This window comes from Nomascus leucogenys, chromosome 17 (genome assembly GCF_006542625.1).
Source record: "Nomascus leucogenys isolate Asia chromosome 17, Asia_NLE_v1, whole genome shotgun sequence".
Taxonomy (NCBI): domain Eukaryota; kingdom Metazoa; phylum Chordata; class Mammalia; order Primates; family Hylobatidae; genus Nomascus; species Nomascus leucogenys.
The window spans coordinates 74,261,289-74,274,568 of record NC_044397.1 but is presented as its reverse complement, the minus strand read 5'-3'; positions in this window follow the sequence as shown (position 1 = coordinate 74,274,568).

The following is a 13,280-nucleotide window of genomic DNA, read 5'->3' as shown; positions in this document are numbered from 1 at the left end:
ACCTGTCCCACCCTGGGGGACAAGCCCAAAGCTCCTTCTGCCCACTTTGAGGCCCCTCCCCTGCTCACACCCACTCCGGGCAGAAAGCCTCCGCAGCTGGGTGTCAGGGTGGGAAGGTGCTGCCTGAGGCTCCAAACCGTTGGTTCCAGGTGTGGCTTTGAGATTAAACCTGGCACCTTTCCTGTGGCCCTTGATAAGGGTGATCCTGGGTGTTTATCTGGCATTTTCTGTTTAAGGCCTGTCTGAGGTTCAGCAAAGTCCCGCCTTCCCACAGAGCCCTTGGAGCCCTCCGTGATAAGCACAGCACTCACAGGTCCACCTCCCCGTGGCCTGCTCTGTGGGTAGCCCAGGGTTGGCACCATCCCTGGGCCCTGCCCCTCCCCTCCCCAGCACAAGGACTGACCCTGAGGAGTGCTATTAATAATTATATCAGAACAGTTTCGTAATCAGGAACTGCCGTGCACGGGAACTGTAGTCTGTGAGAGGATTGTTCTGTTACTGATTGATCTCCCACCACCCTGCCCTTCAAACTCCAGGCTCAGATCCTTGGATTGTATTTGGGGGATGGAGCTCAGATGAGGGGAATCCTCTTGATGGGCTGGAGCGGTCAAAAGCTTCTTGAAGGGGGAGGATTGAAACTGGACCCTGAAGGAAAGTGGGTGGGACGAGGGGCAGAGAGCATTCCAGGTAGGATAAGCAGAGGGTCTGGGTTGTCAGGGGCAAGGGGCCTGGGGAGTCTGGGGGTGGTGGGAAGGTTAAGGATGTCAGGGCTGGATCCTGAAGGGCTTTGAATGTCAGGTTAAGGAGCTTGAGCTGTGAACACTAGGGAGCCATGGAGGGTTTCAGAGCAGGGCAGTGATGGGTCCAAGCTGTTTGGGAAGACTGATATGGCAACAATGTGGAGGACAGATCAGAAGGAAGACGCTAACTTCTTCACTGGGACCATGGAGAGGAGGATTGGGTGTGAGAGAGCCTGCTTTTTTTTTTTTTTCTTTTTTTCTGTTTTTTGAGACAGGGTCATCCAGGCTGGAGGTGCAGTGGCACAATCACAGCTCACCGCAGTCTCGATCTCCTGGGCCCAAGCAATCCTCCTAAATCAGCTTCCCAAGTAGCTGGGACTACAGGTGTGTGCCACCATGCCTGGCTAATTTTTTAATTTATTTTAGTAGTGACAAGGTCTTTCCGTGTTGCCCAGACTGTTCTGGAGCTCCTGAGCTCAAGTGATCCTCCTGTGCTGGCCTCCCAGAGACATCTTGCCTTTTAGTGCTTCAGCCAAAGGAGCAAGGTGGTGGGCCCATGGACCCGTACCCAAGTCCCCGCTCTCTTCCCTGCTTCCTGGTTGGCAGATCTCGCCTCCAGCAGCGGTTCCCTCTGCCTGCTTCTCTGTCAGCACTGGTGGCTGCAGCTCTCCCGAGAGCATCTTTACAAAACATCCCTGCCACATGATGAAGGAAGGCTTCCTCTGCCCCCCTGCCTTGGCAAACCATGAAGGAGGGGGCCTCAATTCGAGGAAGTGCCCAGGGCTTTGTTCTGGCTCCGGCCATGGCTGGACCCACTGTCTATTGTTTTCCATGCCGTTGGTGACCTTGGGCCAGCTGGACTGGACCGGGTGGCTCCCACCTCCAAGTCCATTGCAGAAGACAGCCAGGCTGGCAGGGTGATTTTCAGTCCCTAGGTGGCCTTGAGTAGGGCCCCTGCCCATGGAGAGACTTAGTTTCCCCAGCTCTTGGAGGTCCCAGTTGGCATTATGGAGACCGTTTATCTCCTGAGGACCAGGAATCTCTTATTAGGCAGGAAAGTGAGTTCCCAGCCCCAGAACAGAGACCCATACCTCCTCCTGTGTCTGCTGCTGTTGGGGGCCATTGTCCTGGATCTGTGGATCAGAGGCCCAAGTCTGCCTGCCATTCCCTCTCTCTTGGTTTTGGGGATCCTTGCTGCACCTACCATAGGGTGTGGGCTGTGAGAAAAGGGGCTTGGGTTGGATGATGGAGTGGTTAAAGCTTGTACTGGAATTTGGACCACCTGAGTTTAGATCTTAGCTCCAACCTCTCAGTTGTGTCACCTTAGCTAAGTTACAAAACACACACACACACACACAGTGACCTTTCTGAGCCTCAGTTTCCATGTCTGTAAAATGGGAATAATAACAGCATAAACTTTATAAGATTGGTGTGAGGATTAAGTGTAAGTTGCCTAGAAGAGCGCCTGGTGCCTAGTAGGTGCCCAGTAAATGTTGGCTCTTTTGCCATGAGCCGATAGGAGGGTGTGGAGGTTGGGGCAAGTTCACCTCACTGAGATTCAGGAAGGGTGACCGTATGAGATGCTGTGATGTAGTGAGGCCTGCTGGGCATTGTCTCTGTATACTGACCCCTGGAAGTCAGTCCCTCCCTGTACCTCTCCAAACCCAGCCCTGAAAGGCAAGGCCCTCTCCTCCTTTCCTTGGCTCTCCAGGCCCCATAGCTGCTCCTGGGCCAGCTGGATAAATGGCTTCTTCTCTGCTTGCCCCCTTAAGGCCATTCCTCCCTGCTCTGGGCTTTGGTTCTCTGCTTGTGAAAGGAGGTGATTGGATGAGGAGGCCCAGCACAGCGGCTGGGCCAGCAATCCCAGCAGTGACCACTCCCAAGACTGAGATCAAGGGCAACAGGGGCAGACACTGTGTGCAGCCCCTAATGAGACTGGCACTCACACCTCCCTGGTGACAGATAAAGAAACTGAGGCTCAGCCAGCCAGGTGCTTGCTCAGGGCCTGAGGCTAACAGACGGCAGGTGCCCAAGCTCTCCCTGCTCATTCCTTGCCTCCCAGCGGATTTGCTGGGATTCTGGAAGGCCCCCAAGCAGGGCAGAGGAGAGGGTGGGGCTTCCTGGAACCCCTCCTCTCCTATCTTCCTTTATTTCCTGAGACTTATTTTGGGGACTCTGGAAAAATCTGTGAGTGTCTTGGTTTCTATACCCGTGTGCTATTGTGTGAGAGCCCAGCCTTTCCTTCAATTCAGACCCCTCCCCTCACCCCTCACAAGCAGTCCGGAGGGAGAGATGGGTCAGTGCCCCTGTCTGGCCCACCTAGAAGGCAGCCAGCCCGGGGACGTGACGCAGCCCCAGTGCCTCCTGCAAAACCCACTTCCTATCACCCCTAAGCCACCACAGAAAATGCCAAGCACTTTTTCCTTCTTCCCAGCTAAGGCAGACACACCTTGGGTTTATTTATCTAAGGATTTTCCATTTCCTTTTCTGGAAAGTCGTTTGGGCCCTGCACGTTGCTGTCTCCACAAAGGAGGCTGGGAAGAGAGGCACGTGTCCCCAAGAAGTGAGAGTGGGGAAGGCTGAGAACCCAAGACCTGTGGGACTCAGCAGTGCTCACCCTGACACCTGCCTGAGGCTGTGATGATGCTCAAGGCCTCTTGGGGTGGCCTGTTATAGGAATAAACCTGTTTTAGGAGTGAACAACCCAGGCCAGGGCAGTGACTTCCCCAGGGCCTCATGGCACGAGGCTGCCAGGCCTCCCCTGCTCGTGACTATGCTCACAGTCATCTTCAGAGGCCCTAATTGTCTGAGCTTCTCATTCAGCCCTGGCTCCTGCTTGGACGGACTTAGGTGGTGTAGGACTCCCTGAGGGCAGAGCTCCTATATCTTTACCTCTACACCCCAGCCCGGGTGCTCCCGAGGCACAGCCTGTCCTCCTTGTCTGCACCAACCCAGGAATGGGAAACAGAGCATCCCCATGGCTCCAGTTCAGGCTACGGAGAGAAGACAGGCTCACGTGGCCACATCCTGGCGGCAGCATGCCATCCCCGCTCTACCAGCTCCTCCCTGAGAGTCAGAGCCGACCGTGGGGAGAGGAGCAGTGAGGGAACCTCCCCTGCTCCTGCCGTGGCTAGAAGCCCACCCCTCCTGGCCCTCTTTCTGCTTGGACCTTCCTCTCCCCAAACCACCTCCCTTCCTTTATACAAACAAATCTGTCTGCCATGTTCCCTACTCCAGGAAGCCTTTCCCGATTACTGGAAAGAGGTGGGGCTCTTCCGCAGCCCAGAGATCCACCTCACCCCTTCCTGTGGCTCAGGCCTGGTCCCAGCTGCCCACCCCTACACACCAGGGCAGCGTGGTAGAGCATCACAGCTCCAGGGTTCCTCCATTGGCAGGGGCGTTTGAGTCCACTAGTGCCTGAGCCAGTAAGTGGTGGCAAGATGGTTTCCTATGGGCGTTGACCATGGCACTAGATCAGGCTTGGCACCGGGGCACTGTGTTATCAGAACCATGACGACCCCGCATCAGGGATTCACCCTACTGAGGTGCCCGGTCTGAGTCCTTTCCATCAAAAGCTCTGCTACAGCCTGCTTTTCAAATCTCCTGATAGGAAGATCTGCTTGATCAATTCCCTGGACGGCCAGAATCGGGGAAAAGACTTCCTATTGATGACAGGCAGCTGTCTCTGTTATCATAGAGTAAGAGTTGGTAAATACTTCTTTCCTTTCTTACCATGACTTCCAGGAAGCGCAGATGGAAAGTGATGCTCAATGGCAATCTGTCTCTGATGCCACGAGAAGCTTCCTTCCTCTCTTTGGTTTTATTTTCACTAGATTGTTGTTAGGAGTTTTTCTTGTAATTCAGTCCCTTAGTGTTCAAAGTGTCGTTCTGGGACGAGCAGCATTGGCATCGCCTGAGCGTTTGTTAGAAATACATAATCTCAGGCGCCACACGGCCCTACTGAATCAGAATCTTCGTTTTAACAATACCCCCAGGTGTTTATGCTCACATTATAGTCTGAGAAGCACTGATGGAATCCCAAAAAACTTTTTAAATCAAAGTTGCATGAACTAAGACCTGTGATGCGTCTTCTCCTTTCCTATCCCAATTTCCCTACCAGGGGCCTCCCACGAAGCCCTGTCCAAGCCCAACCGCACCCCATTCAAGCCCCATCCCTTCCAAGCCCCACCCCTTCCAAGCCCTATCCCTTCCAAACCAGCCCTTGCTCTGATTTTGCTCTTCATTCTGCTCCCTGGCAGGGTCAGTTACTGAAGGCTGTGGGAGGGGACCCTCTGTGTTGTGGTCTGTAGGGATGAGGAAGATAGCAAGCTTGTGCCCCAGGATCGGGACCCTCCAGAAGCTGGCTGATCCCTCACAGACTAAGTTGACCCTCCTATGGCACTGGGCCCTCAGGGTTCTGCTCCTGGGCCAGGAGGGAACACGAGACTGTTCCAGGCAAGGTAACTGTTTCTTCAGATGCCTTGCCCGTGCATGCACATGTGTGGTGCACTCCTGGTGAATGGGACATCATAGGTGGTCACATTGGGCCCAGGTACTGTCACCAGGACGAGGCAGGAGCAAGGAGGGCTTGAGAGGCCTGGGAGTGGTTGGCCTGAGGAGCTGCGGCCCCAGGGAGTGGGTCCTTAGTCCCGCTTCTGCTCCAAGAGCTGTCACTAGGTGGAGGGTGCAGGAAGTGTTGGATCTGCGGCCTGCAGGGCAGCACTGGGACAGGGGGCTGAGTTCCCGGAAGCCACATGTAAGGAGCAGCCTTCGGAGCTGGCCCACAGTGGGACCGGCTGCCCAGGAAAATGACCAGGGCCCCACCAGGGGAGCACCCACGTGGGGGTTAGTGGCCCTCCAGCAGGGATTTGTCCAGGGGATTCCAGAGTCTGAACATGTGTGCTCCCAGGCTGCCTTTGCGAGGCCTTCAGATCCCCAGGCTCCATGAGTCCAAGCTCTGCCTCCTCCTGGAAGGCTCTGTGACTTCTGCCCTCCTGATCAGCTTCTCCCCACCACTCCAGGTGTTTGTGAGTCTGGGCACCCTTCCAGCCTTCGAACCCAGGGCCTGGACCTCCTCTGTCCACCCATCCTCAGGCTCAGTGGGTAGGGATGGGTAGGAGACAAGGGCAGACCCATGATGCAGGCCTGGCAGGCCCCTCCATCTTGGCTAGCCCTGAAAAATGGCCACTTCCAAAGCCTCTGGTTCTCAAACACCAAGGGCTTGGGGAAGGACCCTCATCCCCCACACCCAGGCGGCTGCTAGTGCTGTATTTAGCCTTCTTCACGGGCCTGGGCCTGGCGTGGGGACCCCGGCTTCCTGAGTTCCATGTCCTGCAGCCCTAACCCCATCTGGCCCTGGCTCTTCAAAGGCCCCTGTGGTGCCAGCCTGGAGTGGGGTGTTCAGGGAGGAAGTGGGGACACGAGTCCTGCCTCGGTCATGAGGCAAGTCCTCTGCCCTGCTGCATGCCCTGCCAGGGGCCACTTTGCTGTTTATGGGGCTGGGGAGGAGTAGGTCGAGACTGGTTCACTGTATATGACATTGGGGAAGTTACCTGAGCCCATGACCTCAGTTTATTTTGGTGCTGTGGGATTGTAATGGCCTGCAGATCCTGCTGCTGTGATGTTCCAACGCTCTGGTGACAGGAGGGCCTGCAGGACGTGGCATGGGGGGCCTGTGAGGTGGCTTCCCAGGACCTGTGTACCTGTAGAGCAACATCATAAAGCAGGAGGTGTGTGTGCTGGGGTGAGGCTGGGGAGCTGGGAGCTGACTGAGACAGGGGGCCAGGGCAGGGGACCATGTCATCATTTTCTCATTAGGTGAGACAGTGATCTGCCCATGTGAGATGATCTTGCTGGCCCTGTGGGCTCCAGGAATGTTGGCTTCACATGAATAGATTTACCAGATGGACCTCAGAGGGAGGGGGGTCTCTGGGTGGGCGGGGGCAACAGTAGGTCCTGCCCACTCTTCCTTCCACCCTTCTAGGCCTCACCCACCCCAGCCCCTGCCCACAACATCTTAGGGGAGAAAGACCAAAGGAGTGTTGCCCCACAGGTGGCCCTGCCCCATCCCTGCTCTTGGTGGCCCAGCATACCTTCCTAACAGTGCCTGGTGGGCTGGCAGATGGCAGGTCCTGTTCAGCTTTGAACACCTTCCCAAGCTGCCTGCACACGGAGCCTACTCCCCACCTGGCTGTGCGTAGAGAACTGGATCAGGCCCAGTCCCTGCCCTACTCAGGGTTTGGGGTACCGTCTGGAGATAGAGACCAGGACACACAAAGCAAAGTAGAGTATCCCCAAGAGTGGGCCCAGGAAGCAATGCAGTCACAGAAACACCCATAGCTTCTCTGTTCTGCCGTTTAAACTCAGCTCTCGGTGAGGACAGGAGGTGAGGGAGGTCCCTCGATGAGGGGCAGCACAGGTGGCAACCGCTGTGAGCACTCAGAGGGGCCAGAGAGACAGGCTCAAGGCTGCAGGTAGTGGAGGCCACAGTGTACATGGCACAGGCCTTCAGAGGTGGCAGGGTGACAGTGACCACAGTGTGCATTGCTCCATGTGTGTGCATGTATGCACACGTGTGTCCTCACGTGTGTATGTTCAGGCACACACGTTTGTATGTGTGTGCACACATGTACAGGTGTGAAACGTGCATCACGTGTGTGCAGATGTGTGTTGTCCGTGTGCGTGCATGTGTGTGTGCAAGTATGTGTTTGTGTGTCCATGAAGCCCATGCACTGTCAGAGGTGGAGGAAGGGATAACCAGGCCTATTGCCAGGTCTATTGCCTGCTTGTGACTTGGCAGGGCCTGCAGCAGGGACTGCGGACCCATCCTGAGGGAGGAGAGGGTTAGGGACCCACCCTCCACCTGGAGCTTGTTGCATGGTCCATGTGAGCACAGCTGGAGTGTGCCCATCTCCAGCCCCGCCCTGTGCACTGCTGGCTGGTGGTGGTGGTGGCAGTGGTGGTGTCGGGGCCACATTATGACTTTTGTGTGTCAGGGTTCTTTGGCCTTCATGGGCCCTTTCCTCCAGACATTAAGATATTCGATATTCAATTTTACAATTGCATTGGCATTAAGATGAATATATGAATCCTGATGGTGAGGCCTGTTTGAACAGCCCTGAGTGCAGTGAAGAAGGAATTTCACCAAAGCTCTGGGGCCACCTGCATCTAGGCCGTTCCACCATTGGGCCCAGGAGGGAACATGAGACTGTTGCAGGCAGGGCATCTGTTTCTTCAGCTGAAACTCACTGGGCTTTGCATGCTGGGAACACCGAAGAAGCCAGGGAAGCTTTGGCCTTTGAAGCACCTGGCTTGAACCCGGAAGCTCCCAGAAGATCAGACTGGGCCAGGAGGCGGTGGGAGCAGTGTCAGTGGCCACGGTGCTCTCAGGAGGAGACAGAGCCAAGGAAGATGCAGTGAGAGGTGGCAGAGGCAGCAGCCACCAACGACAAGGTGGGACTCACGCCAGGGGGACAGATGTCATGGGAGCCCCCAGGAGAGGGAGAAGTGGACAGAGAGTCCAGCACCCAGAGACTCCCTGTAGGGACACCTGGCTGGAGGTACGGGGCGGGAGGGGATGGGGAAGGGGAGCATGAGAACCGCAAAAGGCCAGCAGATGGCCCAGAGCCATAAGGCAGTGGCTGCTGACTCTTCAGGGACTGCGGTGTCAATGGGGGGGTTGACGGGCCTCTATCTTGGCTCAGGCCCTGGTTGGAGATGCAAAAACGTCAGGTCCTGGGGGGCTCGGAGAGTAAAAGACAGGGTCTCCTGTGGATTCCTTTTGCTGCCCAGGCCTCTTGGTTCCTGGTCAGGGAGGGCACTTTTCTGAGTCCTTGCTGCAGCCCGAGGAGGAGGCGGCCTCTTGTTAAGCAGAGAAAGGAGGAGGAAGAGGCTGGGTGTGGCAAGCAGAACAAGCCAGGCAGGACTGGAGACCCGGGGTTCCAGCCTGGCTCCACCGTGCCCCATCAGAAAACCCTCTGAGCTTCGGTTTTCCACGCACCAGAGGAGGGTGTCAGATCCGGTGCTATCTGACCCCCTCTCCCAATCCTGGTGCTTTGTAATCTAACAAGCCAATGTGGGAGACTTCTGAGGGAACCCAGGTCAGGAGGAGCAGAATGGGAGGCTGCCGGTGCCTAGGAGAGAAGAGGAGCTCGGCGTAAGGATGTGCTCCAAAGCCACTTACACACATGACGCTTCCTTCCAGGGCCCCGCAGTGCCGAGGCCACTCCAGGCAGAGCCCCTGTCCTGCCCTGCTCTCCCTAAGGGTGTGGGCTGGCAGTGTGGCACAGATGCCACCCCCAGCTTTTTCTGCAAGTGAGGAATGCCTGCCCTTTCGGGCCAGCAGGGATTCCTCACCCTCAGGGCAGGGCTGGGGAAAATGTTACTTCACCCCTTCCTGGACTTCCTTCCCACAGAGTTGGGGTGGAAGTAGGGCCCAGCCTCCTCAGGGCACCCTCATTCTGAGAGTTCAGTCTGACTCTCAAATCTCTGCCCCCATCCCTGAATGCAGCACCTCAAGCCCTCATGGACCCCAGCCTGGCTGATGGCAACTTTTTCCCATACTGTCTCTGTGGCTCATCCTCTATGGCATGAAGCAGGGGCCATTGCTGGAGAGTTGATGGTAAAACATCAGAAAACCATGCTTTCCAGAAAGAAATGAGTGCAACATTATCCCTGCACCCCTAGGACAGTAAGCCTGGCCAGTGCTCAGGGCAGGCAGTGGCGGGGGTGAGGAGGGGGTGGGGGCAGGGAGAGGAGAAGTGCATGGGAGGCAGTAGCCTAGAAAATTACTAAATTGTTCCAGCTCTGGTGAATCACTGGTGGCCCGCTAAATCCGCTTTTGATTTAAGAGAGATCATGTGACACCTAAATGTTCAGGAATTATCTGTCAGACAGGGAGGAATTCACAGGCTTTGAGAGGTGGGTGCCTATCTCTTCTCTTGGGGGATTGAGATAGTCAGCAGATGCCACCAGGATCAGCCCCCACCATGCCCAGCCCTGTGCTCAGCTCTGCAGCAGGGCATGGTGGGCAGAGACAAAGAGGCCCAGGCCCTGCTTCGGGGACGGTGGGCCTGGGATGAGCACGGCCTGGGCCTTCACCGAGGGTTCTCTCGTGGAGCAGGGGTCAGGAGGGGCTGCTACAGCTGGGGAGGAGGGCGACAGCGCTGTGGCAGAAGGAAGAGTGTGGGTGCCAGCACCCAGGCACGGCCAGCCTGGGGTATGGAGCCGGGGCCTCTGTCTAGAGCAGGAAGGTGTGGTGAGGACCTCAAAAGGACAGTCAGTGGAGAGCTCCGGGCAGAGGAACTTGAGAGGCCCTGGGGCCATCCTGTCTCTTTTCTGGGTCTGTGTGCTCTGGGCCTGGGCCCCTCCTGCTCCCCTGGGCTTGGAGAGGGCTGGCCTTGCCTCGTGCAAAGTACCACTCTTAGACTGGTACCAAGTCTGGCCCATGGCCTCCTGTGGGTGCAGGCCTGTGCGGGTGACCTGAGAGCCAGAGCCGGCAGGTCAGAGTCAGGAGAGGGATGGCAGCGGATGCCGTGTGCAGGATCTTTAAGCAAAGCCAGGAGCCACTGGTCAGTTGGGATGGATTCGCTGGGAGGAGCATTTTCTGATTTTTCACCTCCTTTCTAGCAGCCTCAGGGACTGGGTCCTTTCTTCCCACCCTCCATCAGGGTTCTCTGCCCCAATTCAGGAAAGCCTGAATGATTCTGGAAAATTCATCCAAGCTGTGGGCGAGCTGATGGTGACTAGATGGTCAGGACCAGTCTGCTGTCTGAGTCCCCTCCTACCCCAAACTCCATCTTCCTGATGGCCCTCCTGGAGGGAATGAAGTCACTGTTTCCCCTAGCCAGGCTTGTGGGTGGGAAATCCCTGCTGGCCCCAGAGGAATGATCCATCCCGCCTCAGCCTCTCTGCCCTGCACTTAGCAGAAGCTTCTGGCCAGTGATAGCCTCAGCCACACCCAAGGTCTGGACCCTCAGCCAACATCCGAGGCTCCGTCCGCCCTCCTCTGGATGAAGCCCAAGGCTCTCCCACTGGGAGATGGGGCCCAGACAGTCCTGGGAACAGCCAGCTCTGGCTGGAACGTGGGTCTCCCAGGCACATCAGGAATGAGGCACATCTGGAAAAGCCTTTGCTGAGACCATTGCTGTCAGCAGGGCCAGGCAGTGCCCAGCTTCAGTGGCCTCAAGCCCCGCCCAGGGCTCAGAAGTGGGGGTGGGGGCAGCCCCTTTATTAGCTTGGCTCAGGCCCAAGTCAATGGGAGGACCCAAGAGCCAGCAGAGGGCGAGGGGACAGCACCTGCCAAGTCAGGAAGTCCTGGAAGAGAGCTGGGCTGCACACAGCACCTGCCCTGGAGCCCAGCCTCCTAGGGCTCACTGGGACCACAGGGGTGGCTCTGGCTGCCCTCAGCTCCTCTGGTGCCCACTCTTAGCCCGGTGCTTCCATTCCCACCCCACCACCCTAATTATACAGGGTTGTTGGAGGCTGTCCCCTTCCTCCATCCCCACCCCCAACCCATCCTGGCACCTCTCTGGGCCTGCAGCCCCCAGATTTTGTACTGGGGTTTCTGTCTGGTAACCAGGTCATCGGGGGCCCTTACTGACAGGTGTTCGGAGAACTGCATTTGGGCTCTGGGATGGGGGCGTCCTGAGTTTTAGTGCCAGCTCTGCCTTTCCTTGGCAAGTCACTTACAATCTGAGCCTTCCGGGGTTGCAGGAAACAGGCCCCAGCTGGACACTGTGGCCTTTCTTCCTTCCTTCCTTCTCTGGTTGGCCTGGATTTGTGGCAGATCAGGGAGAAGGAGGCGGAGGGGTTGGAGACGTCCCTGGGCCTGGGGCTCCAGCGGCAAGCCTTTCTCCTTTTTAGCCACATGGCCAGGTAACAGCCAGAGGGTCCCTCGGAGGTGGTGGGCACATGAGCTCTGTATTGGCATTCTTGGCCGTGCCTGCATTCTGGTGGCGCCTCCTGGTGACAGCCATGCCTTCCTCCAAAAGAATGGAGCCATAATGGTGGTATAAAAGGCAGAGGCCACACTCACAAGGGGGAGAGGGTGGGAGATGCCGGGGGTGGTGGAGTGACACCCTGAGGACCCTCATAGCCTCCTGAGACTGGTGGGCACCTACCTGCCTGGACAAAAGTGCTTTGCCTGACCACTTCCCCCTGGTCCCCCTGGCCTCCTGCCCCAGTGCAGAACAGGGGCTTCTGCTGAGCACACACACACACACACACACACACACACACACACTCCACAATACCTCGATCATCAGCCACCATGTCCTCACCTAACCTGCAGGCCCTCACACCAAGATGGAAACTGCATGTGAACAGGAGCTGGTCTGTCTGGCTTGTGGCTGTCTCCCCTGTACACAGAGCAATGTCTGGCATGTGACACACACTAAACATTTATCCAACTATATGTTGGATAAATTAGTAAGTTCCAGATGACTCTTACCCACATGGGCCCCCTGGAAAAAAATGGGCCCTCGGCTGCACAGACGCTGACCCAGCCACGGACACCATCATGGACACACGGGACATGCCTGGGTCCACACAGGCCCATTTTCCTGTCTGCCACTCTGCATGGCCACACTGGCCTGAGTTCAGTGGCTCCTTGCGGCCTGATGCCAACTCTGCCCCTGCTTCTTTCCTCAAGTCTTCTTGGCTGAGTCCCAGCACCTGCCAGCCTCAGAACATAGCAGGGCAGGGACAGGTGAGGGGAGGAGGAGGCGTGTTTGTCCCTCAGTAGACAGGGTCTGCGGGAGACACCCAGGAGCCTGTGGCCTGAAGGGAAATGGCCATGTTCCAGAGGACCCTGGTCTGAGGGGTGCCGCCCCTGCCCTCAGGAGCCAGGTCTGCAGGAGAAACAGTTTGCCCTCCAAAACTTCAAGGTGTGGGGATCCTAGCCCTGCAAAGAGAGCTCTGGTTGGACGCCCCTGAAACTGACCAGAGAGCTCCTCATGTGGGTCAGTGTCCCTGCCAGGGCATGGGGCCAGGGGCATGAGGGAGCCTCCCAGAGCCTGGAATGCTGAGCCAGGGCTCCTAAGAGGAAAGGATGTAGAGGAGGGCGCAGGAAGTAGCCCAGTGGGGCCAGTTCCCTCTCCTGGACAGCTAAGAAAGTACTTATGACCTTCGGCCACCCGGGCTGTCTGAGCAGGCAGGGCCTGCTGGCCACCACCGTCCTGTACAGGCACTTAGGGGAATGCATCTTCCCCACCTGCAGCCCCAGCAAACACACACCAGGCTGGTACCTCGCAATTCACCCCGAGAGCCAGGCCACAGCTGGGCAGAGGGGTGGCCAGTAACAGCTGGTGTCATTCTCTGCAGGATGGCCCCTGGACAAGAGGCATAAGACCCACTCATCCTTGCCCTGCCCCAGGCACACTTAGAGAAGTCCTCTCACCGGGCCTCAGTTTCCCACCTATAAATGGGAAGATGCCAACACTCCCGAGTGGGACTGTGGTGGGGCAGGCAGGAGGTGGGAGGAGAGCCCAGATCATCCCAGGCCCTCCCTAGGGGGCGCAGGGGGACCCTCCCTCCTAGGTC